The sequence below is a fragment of the Theropithecus gelada genome, chromosome 15 (genome assembly GCF_003255815.1).
Source record: "Theropithecus gelada isolate Dixy chromosome 15, Tgel_1.0, whole genome shotgun sequence".
Taxonomy (NCBI): Eukaryota; Metazoa; Chordata; class Mammalia; order Primates; family Cercopithecidae; genus Theropithecus; species Theropithecus gelada.
This window is the reverse complement of record NC_037683.1, coordinates 48,211,053-48,225,091: the sequence shown is the minus strand read 5'-3', so window position 1 is coordinate 48,225,091 and position 14,039 is coordinate 48,211,053. Positions and strand designations below refer to the sequence as shown.

At 46.9% G+C, this 14,039-nt stretch overlaps 1 protein-coding gene across 2 annotated transcripts in view; it reads right to left on the bottom strand.

Annotated features, from left to right (window-relative positions):
- Window positions 1–13,794, bottom strand: part of UBAP2 (ubiquitin associated protein 2) — a 135,421-nt gene extending 121,627 nt beyond the window's left edge. Inside the window, exon 1 of one of the 2 annotated variants that reach the window (XM_025358750.1) lies at window positions 13,746–13,794. The gene's annotated coding sequence lies outside the window, so the exon portion shown is untranslated. Of the gene's footprint in view, window positions 1–13,692 lie in introns of both variants that reach the window. The other variant, XM_025358749.1, reaches the window with a different exon arrangement.
- Between the last annotated feature and the right edge of the window lie 245 nt (window positions 13,795–14,039).

Here is a 14,039-nt window from a genome sequence, read left to right as displayed (position 1 = left end):
CTCACGCCTGTAATCCCAGCACTTTGGGAGGCAGAGGCGGGCAGATCACGAGGTCAGGAGATCAAGACTATCCTGGCTAACATGGTGAAACCCCATTTCTACTAAAAATACAAAAATCAGCCAGGCATAGTGGCACGCGCCTATAGTCCCAGCTACTCGAGAGGCTGAGGCAGGAGAATTGCTTGAACCTGGGAGGTGGAAGTTGCAGTAAGCCATGATCACGCCACTGCACTCCAGCCTGGGAAACAGAGCGAGACTCTGTCTCAAAAAAAAAAAAAAAAAAAAAAAGTATCGCTCAACTGTTCTCTACATCCAGATTACTCTCAAAAACAAAGGCTCAGAAAAATTACCTTCCAAGCACTCCTGAAACTTCATGTTCTATCTTATAAGCAACTACTACATAAACTGTATTTCATAAAATGAATACACTCACTGCCTCCATTTCCTCACTAAACATCTCCTTAACCTTCTTTATTCTGGTTTCCATCACCCTATCACTCTAACAGTAGGAAAAATGCTACTCCTCAGGTCACCACTGGTCTCCTAATTGTCAAATCTTTCTTCTGTTCTCATTGTTTCATCTATCTCTGTCATTCAAAACATTTCATACGGCCAGGCGCGGTGGTTCACGCCTGTAATCCCAGCACTTTGGGAGGCCGAGGTGGGCGGATCACCTGAGGTCAGGAGTTCAAGACCAGCCTGGCCAACATGGTGAAACCCCATCTCTACAAAAATACAAAAATTAGTCGGGCATGATGGCAAGTGCCTGTAATCCCAGCTACTTGGGAGGCTGAGGTGGGAGAACAGCTTGAACCTGGGAGGTGGAGGTTGCAGTGAGCCAAGATCACGCCACTGCACTCCAGCCTAGGTGACAGAGCGAGACTCCATCTCAAAAAAAAAAGAAAAAATATATAAAGACTAGCCAGGTGTGATGGCACATGCCTGTAATCCCAGCTACTCAGAGGAGGCTGAGGCACGAGAATCACTTAAATCTGGGAGGCAGAAGTTGCAGTGAGTCGAGATCACACCACTGCACTCCAGTCTGGGCTATAAAGCGAGACTCCATCTCAAAAATAAAGAAACAAACAAACAAACACTGTCAACAAAAACTGTCAACTTCTGTTCACAAACCATCAACTCCTCAATAAAATGCAAACTCTTTATTCCTTCCAATCCCTACACTTTGGTCAAACCAACCTTGGTATTCTCCTAAACTGTCCCTGCTTTTTTGCCTTCACATTCCACAGGCATGTTTACTCAAGGACATACTGCACATGCCCATTTTCTCTCTTTTTTGGCGGGGGGAATCGCTTGAGCCCAGGTATGTTAAGGCTGCAGTGAGCCTGATTGCATCACTGCACTCCTGGGTGACAAAGTAAGACCCAGTCTCAGACAAAATAGAACAAAGCAAAATAACAGCAAATTCTAATAAAACTAAACTCTGAATACAAAACTTAAAGTGTTTTAACAATTTAATTGTAACTTCAGGAATTAGATACTTCTTTTTTTTTTTCTGAGATGGAGTTTCACTCGTTGCCCAGGCTGGAGTACAATGGCGTGATCTCGGCTCACTGCAACCACCGCCTCCCGGGTTCAAACTATTCTCCTGCCTCAGCCTCCCAAGTAGCTGGGATTACAGGCGCCCGCCACCATGCCCGGCTAATTTTTTATATTTTTAGTAGAGATGGGGTTTCTCCATGTTGGTCAGGATGGTCTCAAACTCCCGACCTCAGGTGATCCCCCCGCCTCGGCCTCCCAAAGTGCTGGGATTTACAGGCGTGAGCCACCGTGCCCAGCCTTGATACTTGATTCTACAGGAAGAATCTAAGAAAACTAAGGCTCAGCCTACCCAGCTCAAGGAATCCTTGCCAAACACTCAAGCTCAATTCAACAATGCTTTTCTCTGTCACAGCCAGCAGACCCCAGAATCCTATACACACATTTAAACTGTGTCTGTCTGCTCACCAACATATAAGCAACTGGAGATCAAGAACCTACATTATTCATCTGATTCTAGCATCTAACATTGTTGACAACTGGCAGCAATAAATATTCATTCAAGTGAACACCTACAGAGTAGCATATACCATTTGCGCAGGGAGAACCATCATTCAGGACTAATCTGAAGTAAGGTAAACTAAGCATTTCACAGAAACAACAAAGAATTACCTTAAGTTTTTATTTTCAGTTCTTTTTCTTGATTTTTTTATTTTTTTTTATTTTTTACTTTTTTTTTTGAGACAAAGTCTCATTCTCTCTGCCCAGGCTGGAGCACAGTGGTGCGATCTCACCTCACTGTGACCTCTGCCTCCCCTCCAGGGTTCCAGCAATTCTCCCACCTCAGCCTCCCAAGTAGGCGGGACTATAGGTGTGTGCCACCACACCCAGCAATTTTTGTATTTTTTGGTAGAGACAGGGAGACTATGTTGGCCAGGCTGGTCTCAAACTCCTGACCTCAAGTGATCCACTTGCCTTGGCCTCCCAAAGAGCTGGGATTACAGGATAAAGCCACTGCATCCAGCCCATATACTACCTTAAGTTCTTACTAATGTAATTGTTGCCTCATTCCCACAAATCAAAGGAAACTCTCATCAGTGTTTCAAAATTTAGGGTTGGCACAGCAGTAATAGAATAAATATTTTTAGACTTTCCAAAAGCCCCAAAAAGTTACATTTTATCCTACAATAAATTAGCAATTTACTTACCATTGATGCAAATTACCTGAACTAAGTAACAGCAGTAGTTATTTCTTGCTTATCAGATGACCTGACTGGCAATTATATGTGATAAATAATTGAGAAAATAATCACTTGCGAAATGGATTATCATTCAGTAGTGTACTTCAGTCACAATATGTAAATACAGAAACCCTGATTGGATGGGAAAAGAGGCTATAAAAATACTTCAGTGACAATATGTAAATACAGAAACCCCAACTGGATGGGAAAGAGGCTATAAAAATACATTTTGTGGGCCTAGAGCAGTGGCTCACGCCTATAATCCCAACACTTTGGGAGGCTGAGGTGAGCACTTGACCCCAGAAGTTGAAGACCAACCTGAGCAATATGATGAAACCCTGTCTCTACAAAAAAAAAAAAAAAATTAGCTAGGCGTAGTGGCACAAATCTGTAGTCCCAGGTACCCAAGAGGCTAAGGTGGATCACCTAAGCATGGGGAGGTCAAGGCTACAGTGAGCTAAGATTGCACCACTGCACTCTAGCCTGGGTGACAGAGTGAGACCTTACCTCAAAAAAAAAAAAAGGCCGGGCGCAGGGGCTCATGCCTGTAATCCCAGCACTTTGGGAGGCTGAGGTGGGCAGATCATAAGGTCAGGAGTTCGAGACCAGCCTGGCCAACATAGTGAAACCCTGTCCCTATTAAAAATACAAGCCGCAGCTGGGCGCGGTGGCTCATGCCTGTAATCCCAGCACTTTGGGAGGCCGAGGCGGGTGGATCACCTGAGGTCAGGAGTTCGAGACTAGCCTCAACATGGAGAAACCCCATCTCTACTAAAAATACAAAATTAGTGGTAATGCATGCCTGTAATCCCAGCCACTCAGGAGACTGATGCAGGAGAATCACTTGAACCTGGGAGGCGGAGGTTGCGGTCAGCCGAGACCGCACCATTGCATTCCAGCCTGGGCAACAAGAGCGAAACTCCGTCTCAAAAAAAAAAAAAAAATACAAGCCGCACATGGTGGCTCACGCCTGTAATCCCAGCACTTTGGGAGGTGGAGGCGGGCGGATCACCTGAGGTCGGGAGTTCGAGACCAGCCTGATGAACACGGAGAAACTCTGTCTCTACTAAAAACACAAAATTAGCCGGGCATGGTGGCACTTGCCTGTAATCCCAGCTACTTGGGAGGCTGAGGCAGGAGAATCACTTGAACCCAGGAGGCGGAGGTTGCGTTGAGCCAAGATCACGCCATTGCACACTAGCCTGGGCGACAAGAGCTAGACTCCATCTCACAAAAAAAAATAAAATAGCCGGGTGCCGTGGCTCAAGCCTGTAATCCCAGCACTTTGGGAGGCCGAGACGGGTGGATCACAAGGTCAGGAGATCGAGACCATCCTGGCTAACACGGTGAAACCCCGTCTCTACTAAAAAATACAAAAAACTAGCCGGGTGATGTGGCGGATGCCTGTAGTCCCAGCTACTCGGGAGGCTGAGGCAGGAGAATGGCGTGAACCCGGGAGGCGGAGCTTGCAGTGAGCTGAGATCCGGCCACTGCACTCCAGCCTGGGCGACAGAGCAAGACTTCGTCTCAAAAAAATAAAATAAAATAAAATAAAATAAAATACAAAAAAAATTAGCCAGGTGTGGTGCACGTGCCTGTAGTCCCAGCTACTCGGGAGGCTGAGGCAGAAGAATCCCTTGAACTGGGGAGGTGGAGGTTGCAGTGAGACAAGATCGCACCACAGCACTCCAGCCTGGCAACACAGCGAGACTCGGTCTCAAAAAAAAAAAAAAAAAAAGGCCGGGCGCCGTGGCTCACGCCTGTAATCTCCCAGCACTTTGGGAGGCCGAGACGGGCGGATCACGAGGTCAGGAGATCGAGACCATCCTGGCTAACACGGTGAAACCGTCTCTACTAAAAATACAAAAAAATTAGCCAGGCGTGGTGGCGGACGCCTGTAGTCCCAGCTACTTGGGAGGCTGAGGCAGGAGAATGGCATGAACCCGAGGCGGAGCTTGCAGTGAGCCGAGATTGCGCCGCTGAACTCCAGTCTGGGTGACAGAGCAAGACTCCGTTTCAAAAAAAAAAAAAAAAAAAGAAATGCAAAAAGGACAGAAAACAAACACACACTCCAGCCAACTAGAAGACTAAATATATCCAAAATATCTGTAATAACAACAGACATGAATGGCCTCCATGCTCTAGTTAAAGAGATTAGCTGATGGCTTACTCCTGCAATCCCAGCACTCTGTGAGGCTGAGGCGGGAAGATCACTTGAGCCCAGGAGATCATGACCAGCCCAGCCAACATAGGGATACACTCTAATTAATTAAAAAGAAGTTAGCAAGTTGCTAACTTAACAAAGCAAAATCCAGCTATGTGGTGTTCATAAAAGATACATCTACAACATCCCACTACAATTGGCTAAAACTGAAAAGGCAACATAAAATGTTGGCAAGTATGTAGAACTCTCAAACCACTCAGTCTTTGAGAATTAATTCCCAATTCTTAGGGCATCCACTATGTGTATAAGCTGAACTTTTTCCATAAACATCTAGCATGAAATTCATTATGTACCATCCTCTATAGATTTGAGAAAATAGTCACTCAACTTTCCGTGTTCTGTGGTTCAGCTGACGAGCCTGAGAACAACTGTGCAACATATGGAAAACACTTTAGCATTACTTAGTAAAGTTACACATACCCTACACACAAACCAAAAATTCCACTCTCAGTTATACAGTCTTGAGAAAATGGACTTTGTTTGTTGGGGCAAAAGGGCAAATGTCCACATGAGGACAAGTACAATTGGTAATCTCAAAAAACTGGAAATGAGACAGATATCCATCAACAATGGAATAGACAAATAACATGTGGCACATCCTTACAATGTAACATCATACTACTATAAGAAATCAATGGGCCGGGCGCAATGGCTCACACCTGTAATCCCGGCACTTTGGGAGGCTGAGGTGAGCAGATTGCTGGAGGTCAGGAGTTTGAGACCAGCCTGCCCAACATGGTGAAACCGCATCTCTACTAAAAATACAAAAAAGAAAAAAAAAAATTAGCCAGGCATGGTGGCACCTGCCTGTAATCCCAGCTACTTGGGAGGCTGAGGCAGGAGAACTGCTTGAACTCAGGAGGCAGAGGTTGCAGTGAGCCAAGATAGCACCATTGCACTCTAGCCTGGGCAACAAGAGTAAAACTCAGTCTCAAAAAAAAAAAAAAAAAAAGAAAGAAAGAAAAAAAAGGGGGTCAGTGACCAGCCTGGCCAACATGGTGAAACCCTGTCTCTACTAAGAATACAAAAATTAGCTGAGCATGGTGGCGGGTACCTGTAATCCTAGCTACTCAGGAGGCTGAGGCAGAAGAATTGCTTGAACCCAGGAGGCAGAGGCTGCAGTGAATCAAGAAGCTGAGATCGTGCCACTGGCACTCCAGCCTGGGCAAAAGAGCAAGACTCCATCTCGTAAAACAAAAATAGAAAAGAAAAAAGAAATCTACATGGGGGCTGGGTGCAGGGGCTCATGCCTGTAATACCAGAACTTTGGGAGGCCAAAGCAGGTGGATCACCTGAGGTCAAGAGTTCAAGACCAGCCTGGCTAACACAAGGAAACCCTGTCTCTACCAAAAATACAAAAATTAGCCAGGCATGGTGGCGGGCACCTGCAGTTCCAGCTATTCGGGAGGCTGAGGAAGAAGAATCACTTGAACCTGGGAGGTGGAGGTTGCAGTGAGCCAAGATCGAGCCACTGCACTCCAGCCTGAGCAACAGTGAGACCCTGTCTCAAATAAAATAAAATAAAATAAACATGGATAAATCTCAAGCATGTAAGAGTGAAAGAATCAAGCATCAGAAGAATCATACAACTTTTACATTGAGAATAAGACTGAAAATGGGCACTATTAAACCATATGTTGCTTATGGACATACATACAAGGTAAAATTACCGTAAAACAGTAACAGTAGGCTGGGCGCGGTGGCTCACGCCTGTAATCCCAACACTTTGGGAGTGGAGGCGGGCGGATCATGAGGTCAGGAGTTTGAGACCAGCCTGGCCAACACAGTGAAACCCCGTCTCTACCAAAAATACAAAAAATTAACCAGACGTGGTGGTGGGCACCCACAATCTGAGCTACTCAGGAGGCCGAGGCAGGAGATAGATTTGCTTGAACCTGGGAGGCGGAGGTTGCAGTGAGCTGAGATCGGGCCACTGCACTCCAGCCCAGGCAACAGTGCAAGACTCCATCTCAAAAAAAAAAAAATGAACAGTAGAACCTGCAGAGTGACTCATACCTATAATTCCAGGACTCTGGGAGGCCAACCAGGAGGATCACTTGAGTCCAGGAGTTCAAGACCACCGTGGGCAACATAGCAAGACCCTGTCTCTATTTTAAAACAACACCACAAAGGAATAGTAAACCTAAAATGTAGGGTAACGGTTACCTCTAGGAAAGCGAAAAGAAATGCCCTAGGGGCTGGCATACACAGGGGACTTCCAGGTAGTAGTAATGTCCTATTTCTCGGTTGTTCATTTTACTTATTTTTTTTTTTTTAGTTTTACATATGGGGCCAGGCGTTAAGCTCACGCCTGTAATCTCAGCACTTTAGTAGGCCAAGGCAGGAGAATCACTTGAGCCTAAGAGACCAGCCTGGGCAACATAGCAAGACTCCCTCTCTACAAAAAAGAAAAATAAGTTGAGCATGGTGATACATCCCTGTGGTCCAAGCTACTCAGGAGGCTGAGGTGGGAGGATGGCTTAAGCCTGGGAGATAGAGGCTGCAGCGAGCAATGATCATGCCATGACACTCCAGCCTGGGCAACAAAGCAAGACCCTGTCTCCAAAACAAACAACTCTGTATGTTTTTACCCCCAACCACATTATACATTGACAGCTCTACATGTTTTTATGCCTCATATACCAACTATGGTATGTATGCTGTTTTTTGCATTTTTCTCCTGAGACAGGGTCTCTCTGTCATCCAGGCTGAAGTGCAGTGGCACAATCACAGCCCACTGCAGTCTCAACCACCCAGGCTTAAGCAGTCCTCCAACCTCAGCCTCCTGAGTAGCTGGAACTACAAGCACATCACGCCCAGCTAATTTTTGTATTTTTAGTAGAGACAGGATTTTGCCACGTTGTCCACGCTGGTCTCCAACTCCTGGGCTCAAGTGATTCACCTGCCTCAGCCTTCCAAAGTGCTGGGATTACAGGCATGAGCCACCACACCCAGACTATGCCATATTTTTCAATAAAAATCAGCAAATATGCAAAGTATGATCCTATTTATTTATTTATTGAGATAGGGTCTCATTCTGTCACCCAGGCTGGATCATAGCGCAATGCAGCCTCAACCTCCTGGTCTCAAGCGATCCTCCCACCTCAGCCTCCCAAGTAGATGGGACTCTGGGTACATGCCATGATGCCCAGCTAATTTTTACATTTTTTTATAGAGACAGGGTCTCACTATATTGCCCACGCTGGTCTCGAACTCCTGCTCAAGCAATTCTTCCACCTCAGCCTCCCAAAGCGTTGGAATTACACACAGGAGCCATGGAGCCAGGCTCCAACTTTTTTTTTTTTTTTAAAGCATATACTCTAGGCTTTTTTTTTTTTGAGATGGAATCTCACTCTGTCGCCCAGGCTGGAGTGCAGTGGTGCAATTTCGGCTCACTGCAAGCTCTGCCTCCCGGGTTCACGCCATTCTCCTGCCTCAGCCTCCTGAGTAGCTGGGACCACAGGCACCTGCCACCATGCCCGGCTAATATTTTGTATTTTTTAGTAGAGAAAGGGTTTCACCGTGTTAGCCAGGATGGTCTCGATCTCCTGACCTCATGATCCGCCCGCCTTGGCCTCCCAAAGTGCTGGGATTACAGGCGTGAGCCAACGCACCCGGCCTATTCTCTGTTTTAGGGGAAAAAAAAAGGCCAGGCACAGTGGTCCACTCCTGTAATCCCAGCACTTTGGGAGGCCGAAGCAGGTGGATCACCTGAGGGCAGGAGTTCAAAACCAGCAAGGCCAAAATGACAAAATCCCGTCTCCACAAAAAATACAAAAATTAGCAGAGCATGGTGGCAGGCTAATCACTTGAATCCAGGAGGCGGAGGTTGCAGTGAACTGAGATCACACCACTGTACTCCAGCCTGGGCGACAGAACGAAACTCCATCTCAAAAAAAAAAAAAAAAATTAGCTGGGCGCGGTGGCTCACACCTGCAATCCCAGCACTTTGGGAGGCCGAGGCGGGCGGATCAGGAGGTCAGGAGATCGAGACCATCCTGGCTAACATGGTGAAACCCCGTCTCTACTAAAAATACAAAAAATTAGCCGGGTGTGGTGGCAGGCACCTGTAGTCCCAGCTACTCGGGAGGCTGAGGCAGGAGAATGGCATGAACTTAGGAGGCGGAGTTTGCAGTGAGCCAAGATGGCGCCACTGCACTCCAGCCCGGGTGACAGAGCAAGACTCCCTCCAAAAAAAAAAAAAAATTAGCCAGGCGTGGAGATGCGTGACTGTAGTCCCAGCTAGTTGGGAAGATGAGGCACGAGAATCACTTAAGCCAGGGGGGCAGAGGCTGCAGTGAGCCAAGACGGCACCACAGCACTCCAGCCTGGGCAACAGAGGGAGATTCTGTCTCAAAAAAATAAAAATAAAAGAAGCCAGGTGTGGTGGCTCATGCCTGTAATCCCAGCACTTTGGGAAGCCAAGGCAGGCGGATCACCTGAGGTCATGAGTTCAAGACCAATGTGGCCAACATGCTGAAACTTCATCTCTACTAAAAATACAAAAATGAGCCAGGGGCCGGGCGCGGTGGCTCAAGCCTGTAATCCCAGCACTTTGGGAGGCCGAGGCGGGTGGATCACAAGGTCAGGAGATCGAGACCATCCTGGCTAACATGGTGAAACCCCGTCTCTACTAAAAATACAAAAAACTAGCCGGGCGTGGTGGCGGGCACCTGTAGTCCCAGCTACTCCGGAGGCTGAGGCAGGAGAATGGCGTGAACCTGGGAGGCGGAGCTTGCAGTGAGCCGAGATCGCGCCACTGCACTCCAGCCTGGGTGACACAGCGCGAGACCCCGTCTCAAAAAAAAAAAAAAAAAAATGAGCCAGGGGTGATGGCTAATTTTTGTAATCCCAGCACTTTGGGAGGCCGATGCGGGTGGATCACCTGAGGTCAGGAGTTCCAAGACCAATATGGCCAACATGGTGAAATTACATCTCTACTAAAAATACAAAAATTAGCCAGGTGTGTTGGTGGGTGCCTGTAACCCCAGCTACTCAGGATGCTGAGGCAACAGAATCACTTGAACGCGGTGGCAGAGGTTGCAGTGAGCGAAGATCGCACCACTGCACTCCAACCCGGGTGACAGAGCAAGACTCCATCTCTGAACAAATAAATAAAGAGTATTACCTAGTCTTAAATAAAACACCTACTCTACTCCTTAACATGAGCCCTATTTCATACTTCAAACCCAAATAGTTAACTGGATTACAATTCAATTATGCTATGTCCAGCATAGTTATCAAAAAATTAAAACTTACCAAACATTGTTTACAAATGGTTAAAAAAAAGGCCAGGTGCCGTGGCTCACGCCTGTAATCCCAACACTTTGGGACGCCAAGGCGGGCGGATCACAAGGTTAGGAGATCGAGATCATCCTGGCTAACACAGTGAAACCCCGTCTCTACTAAAATACAAAACACTAGCCGGGCGTGGCGGCGGACGCCTGTAGTCCCAGCTACTCCGGAGGCTGGGACAGGAGAATGGCGTGAACCCGGAAGGTGGAGCTGGAAGTGAGCTGAGAATGCACCACTGCACTCCAACCTGGGCAACAGTAAGACTCCGTCTCAAAAAAAAAAAGGGTAGAAAAAAATAAAAATTTAAAAGTACAAAAAAAAATTTTTTTTTTTTTTTGAGATGCAGTCTTACTCTGTCATCCAGGCTGGATGGAGTCCAATGGCACAAAATTGGCTCACAGCAACCTCCACCTCCCGGGTTCAAGCAATTCTAAAGTCTCAGCTTCCAGAGTAGCTGGGACTACAGGCGCGCGCCACCACATCACGTTGATTTTTGTATTTTTAGAAGAGAAAGGGTTTCACCATGTTGATTAGGTTAGTCTCAACTCCCAACCTCGTGACCCGCCTGACTCGGCGCCCAAAGTGCTGGGATTACAGGTATGAGCCACCGCTCCCAGCCACAAAAAAAAATTTTAAGCAGCATCTTTGAGAGAAACTAAAAAAATGTCAAGTAAACTCAGTAGGAAACACCAGCATAAGCGGTTTAGCATTAAAATTGTAAAAACTAATGTGATACATTTGATTGAGTTAGGAAAAAAAGGATCATATTCCTAAATACTTGATAGTTTGGGCAAAATTACATCAAAATCTACCACAAAGATTACATAGTGATATTCCCTACATGTCCTCACTCTCTTTGCCTTCCTTCAGGTTATATCTCCACTCTCCTTTTTGTAAAAAATAGCTGCTTCTAAAATCTATCAGAAATCTACTAATTTACCAGTCAACACCATGGGTACCACAACACTTAGCTTTTAAGGACGCTCTATTTGCTCAAAATGACAACTAAGAAAGAACAGGTATTTGCTGACATACAGGTTTCTCGCAAGGAAAAATAAACAAAATAAGACAGGTTTGCTTAAGGGCAGAGAACTTTACAATCTGTAAATGCCTGCAGACTGCTTCTTCCCAGCAGGCATTAACCCTTCATAATATACTTAACCATCCCTACCCCCACCCCCACAAAGTGTCTTATTAACAAAGGAAATCTTAACAGTAAGACATCATTTAAAAAAAAAAAAAGGACTGGGAAATCAACAATTAATTCAAAGCTAACATTTTAGACGTAAAGGCTTCACTTCAGACCACTCCAAACCTTCAAGAAAGCTTTACACTTTCTACATATATTTTACACTTACGAGGGTAGATACAGGGACCAATTCCCATCATGATACAAGTACATATTGAAATAAACCTATTATTCTCCATGTTCTCACACCATTTCTCCCCATACAATAAAAGTCACTCGGGCTAATACTAAGAGAGACACTCCTGGTGATCACTACATAGACTGCACTAGTAACCAGGAAAGGGAAGCAGAGGTGTTATTGTTGTTCCAATATAGTTCTAGAGGCAACTCCATGTGACTACTGCTGGTCCAGCCCACATTTAAAGGGAGGACAGAGGAAACCAGAGCAGCAGGAAACAGGAGGGGTAATTACCACAACCCTTTCCCATGGCCTCATTCTCTCCCATGCCACCACTTTCGGGCATATTTCAATCACAACAAAAAACCTTCCTTCTCTGAAAGGTTTCATAATTATTGAGGGTGAGCGGCAACAGGGAAGCAAATGGGGGAAGTCGGCGCTGTGGGAAAATCTCTCGCCACATATGTCAACTAGCCATTAGTAGGAAAATCAGGAGTACACTGGCAGCAAGCAAAAGGGCAGTTTGGGAAACTAATCACTTCTGCCTAATGATAAGAGAAGCCTTCAAAGCAGTGGAAGGTCGGCGCTAGCGAAGGGGCTCCACAGGTGAGTGTACTGAAAGAAACTATCATCTCCAGGGAGTGGAATACATTCCCTTTCCTGAGGTAAAAGGGGAACACATCAAGGTCGGATACGGGACAGTTCAGGTATCATGTTCATCTTCCTTCCACCCCTCCCAAACTGACAATAAAAAGGATACACAATTCACAGCGAAAAGTGAGGAATGCAATAACTAGCCGCATACCCCTTGGTGAAAAAAGTGCTGTCATAACGGAAGAGGAATATAAGAATGGGTTCACCCAAGAAATTAATTATATGCCCTTCAAATAAAAGATGACCTTTGGATACCTTATGGAGACGTGAAAAAACCCTCAACTAGCTGGGCACCGTGGGGCACACCTGTAATCCCAGCTACTCAGGAGGCTGAGGTGCAAGAATCGCTGAAGCCCAGGAGCGGGAGGCCAGCCTGGGCAATAGATGGAGACCATATCTCTAAAATGAATAGCAATTTTTTAAAATCTCTCAACTGTTAGGATACGCTGGTGCTGTAGAAAGATTATAAGCCTAAATACTGGCAAACCATATACCTTCCTTGAATGTGAGATAAAAAAAATATTCAACAGAAGTGGTAGTAAATGACTGGATTACATCAAACAGGAAATATCAGTAATAATGACGGGATCAACCCTTAAAGCTAGCAAGGGTTAGAGACCAGAGTGGTGACAGTTGAGAAGCGTGGGCAACTAATTAGACTAAAAACTCGGGGAAAATGTGGAAAAGCCGAGTGGGAAAGTGATTCAGAAGCAAACAGAACTGAGTTGTAATGCACCAATGAAAGAATAACATTTTGAATATGTATTATTAACAGACTCAGCTTTGCGGTTTACAAAGCGCTCAAAAACCTACACTAAAGAATGAACTGTGATATAACCAGACTACAGGAACCGGGGGTGAGGAGGAAAACTGAGTCCCAATTGAGACCAATGCCCTACAGAATTGAAAAGGAGAAGTAGAATTGAACTGTGCCTCCGGGTTAGCCAGGAAAGATTAGAGAGCGCAGAAGTTGGGGTTCTAAAAGGGCCAGTCCCAAGACTAGCTACGGGCGTGAAAGCGGAAAGGTGATCAGATGGGACCGACAGCGGGGCGGGGAAGCTCCAGTCTACTGGCAGGCACCGAGGTGGGAGAGAAAACCACACCCTCCAGGGCAGAAACCCGAAGGGGGGAGGGGAGGCGCCCCTGGGGTTGGGTGGGGCCCGGCCGACCCGGACGGGGGAAAGTAGGAAGAAGCACAAGGCAAAGTGAGGGGAAGAGGCAGTAGGGCGCCCGGGCCTGGACACACAGGGACCGTGGAGCTGGCGAGTGAAGCTCGGCCCGGTCCTCACGGATGGGCGCCGGGGCAGTCTGCAGGCGGTGGGGGTTCAGACGAGCTGAACCCAGAACTAGAAAGCGCACACTGCAGCGCTCAGGCCCCTGGAACAGGGAAGGAGAGGGACAGGATGGCAATTACCGCTGCTGCTCTCGGAGGACTCAAGACCCGCTGCCGCCGCCGCCGCTCGTTACCTGCCAATGTGCCTCTTACAAAGCGGCGGCGGCGGCGGCACAGGCTGCCCAACCCGTCACGTGACCTCGCGTCACGAGCGAAGGAGGAGCCACAACACGTCGCTCGTGCGCGGCCTCACAGCCCGCCCAGACGGCGCGCAGCCTCTTCTAGCTGCCACCTTCACCCCAACCCCGCGAGGCCGACCGCGTGGAGGTGGTGGGGGAAACCACAGAAAAGAAAAAATAAGGGAGACTTGATAATATGTATTGTACTCGGAGTCATCAGGAGAGGATTACCCACCGCATCCAGGGTGC